Source organism: Etheostoma spectabile, unplaced genomic scaffold (assembly GCF_008692095.1).
Source record: "Etheostoma spectabile isolate EspeVRDwgs_2016 unplaced genomic scaffold, UIUC_Espe_1.0 scaffold272, whole genome shotgun sequence".
NCBI classification, from domain to species: Eukaryota; Metazoa; Chordata; class Actinopteri; order Perciformes; family Percidae; genus Etheostoma; species Etheostoma spectabile.
This window is the reverse complement of record NW_022605576.1, coordinates 1,028,446-1,030,430: the sequence shown is the minus strand read 5'-3', so window position 1 is coordinate 1,030,430 and position 1,985 is coordinate 1,028,446.

The window sequence follows — 1,985 nt, the reverse complement described above, 5'->3', positions numbered from 1 at the left end:
GGGTGACTGCAACTCACAGGGTCTAGTTGCTGCCGGTGGGTATCTCCGCTTCATCAGTGTTAGCATTGCTAGCGCAAGCACCGACTTCTTGCTGCGCTTTAGTAACGTTAATGTTAGTGGTGTCAGTAGCCGTCGTGAAAAAGGTTGATACCTTTGGAAGTTTGGCTAAAAACGTTCTGCTTTCTTCCCGCTTCTTTTTCCTTTTTTCAGAACCACTTCGGTAGCTTCGCTTCATTTTTCAACCGTCTGTAAAAAGCCTCCAGCTAACAGCCTGCTGAGCCGTTGGTTTACAGATGCGCAGTAGGATAATGGAATAGTCCAATGTAGTGAGGACTGGGGGGAGTTTCTCATCATGAATTAAACCATCGGATAGCACTTTAGCGTATCAATGTTTAGAGACATAATTAATTGGTGAAAAGTAAGACAACAAATTGTAACCATAAGTTTATGAGGCGTTTTAGGGGGCCCTTGGTAGCTCGGGGCCCAAGGCAGTTGCCTACCTTTGCCAAAATGGTAAGTCCGCCTCTGATTATTTGTGGCGTTTGGACGGTTATTGGTTTAACAACTCACACCTTCTTTTCTCCAATCCCAGAATGTATCTGTGGTGTAGCCAGGCATTATTCTACGCTGCTAAGGAGATTATGACTAATTAAGACTAATTATGCATGCATTATGATAACAGATTCTTATCAAATAAATTTAAAAAATGCGGTTGCAGCAAATGTCATTATATAAATGAAGACTTTACCAACAAGCTAGTCTGTAATATTTGGAGGGAAACAGTGTAATTTGCTCCATACGGCCTCTCTCGGCTCTGTAACAGTCCACTCAGCTGAAACATTTATTCTCACATGTATATGTGTGTTTGTGTGACGTTAGACGAATCATTACCATTTATGTAAATGCACAGGGGTTATGGCACCACACAAATCTCAAGCGCATGCATATCAACATATATGCAATAGTACTATTAGAAGAAAAAAGGTACACATGTCTGTAATCAGAGAGAGAGAGAGAGAGAGTGTGTGCCCGTGTGCGATCTGATTGGTTCTGCCTGTGAATACAGAACTTACTTGTGGTTTTAAAGACTAAATGAGAAATTTGGCAAGAGACAAGAGGTTTATTGTCATATGCACAGTAAAGACAACTTACACCATGCAATGAAAGGCTTTTTTGCCAGTGTTCCTTACACAATGAATGAAAAATATTGACTAAATGCATTACAATAATATTCACCTGACTTACTCGCGACTTGGCATTGTTGTTGTACATAAAAGTGGTGGAGAGAGAGAGAGAACTTTCCCATGTGATAGTGACGGAGACAGACAGGGGGTGGTCTGAAAATGGAGAGAGAGGTGAGTCTGTGAGTGAGAGAGAGCGAGAGTGTTGGGTGATGCATGTCTCCTGGAGAGTCAGTCTCAATGATATTGTACAGCACACGGTGCCCTGCTGTTCTCTATTCCTGTCAATAGTTAGCTTGTCGCAATTTGAGAGCAATTAATCAGGCAAAGTGAGTGTGACGAAATCAAATTTCAAAATGGGACAGGATCCCTTTAGTTAGGCTCCATGTAGTCCAGCGTTGGCAGCTCTGTCCCCACAGAGGAAGGTCAGACCCCTCCAAAAGGAACTTGTTCTTCTGGATCATTTGCACCCCTGCAAAAGAAAACACCACGAACAACATTAAATCAACTTCACTGATCCAACATGTAATTTGCACTTACCAGTGTATTGCCACTTTTAATAAAAAGACCATCCCATATATTATACATTAGAGAGCTGTTTTTGGTCAGGCATGCATGTTTGCACAGTTGCTCAGTCAGCAGGGAACCGGAGGGTCGCTGGTTCAATCCCCGTACGGACCAAAGTATGGTGGCGGACTGGTAGCTGGAGAGGTGCCAGTTCACCTCGTGGGCGCTGCCAAGGGGCTCTGGAGCAAGGCACCGAACCCCCAACTGCTCGGGACGCCTTTCCATGGGCACCCCCCC